The sequence below is a fragment of the Nematolebias whitei genome, chromosome 13 (genome assembly GCF_014905685.2).
Source record: "Nematolebias whitei isolate Nwh7 chromosome 13, NemWhi1, whole genome shotgun sequence".
Taxonomy (NCBI): domain Eukaryota; kingdom Metazoa; phylum Chordata; class Actinopteri; order Cyprinodontiformes; family Rivulidae; genus Nematolebias; species Nematolebias whitei.
The window spans coordinates 4,405,073-4,405,364 of record NC_056510.1 but is presented as its reverse complement, the minus strand read 5'-3'; the positions used below and the strand labels follow the sequence as shown (position 1 = coordinate 4,405,364).

Genomic DNA, 292 nt, shown 5'->3' with positions numbered 1-292 from the left:
TGACGGACGGATTGACGGACGGATTGACGGACGGATTGACGGACGGACGGATTGACGGACGGATTGACGGATGGACGGACGGACGGACGGACGGACGGACGGACGGACGGACGGACTGACAGACGGACGGACTGACGAATTGACGGATGGATGGATGGATTGACGGACGGACGGATTGACGGACGGACGGATTGACGAACGGATTGACGGATGGATGAATTGACGGATGGATTGATGGATTGACGGATGGATTGACTGACAGATGGACAGATGGACTGATGGATGGATGATT

General features: G+C 56.2%; 1 protein-coding gene across 1 annotated transcript in view; it reads right to left on the bottom strand.

The window, feature by feature from the left end:
- pdia5 (protein disulfide isomerase family A, member 5) overlaps positions 1 to 292 on the bottom strand; it is a 73,354-nt gene that overhangs the window by 52,343 nt on the left and 20,719 nt on the right. The window lies entirely within an intron of this gene.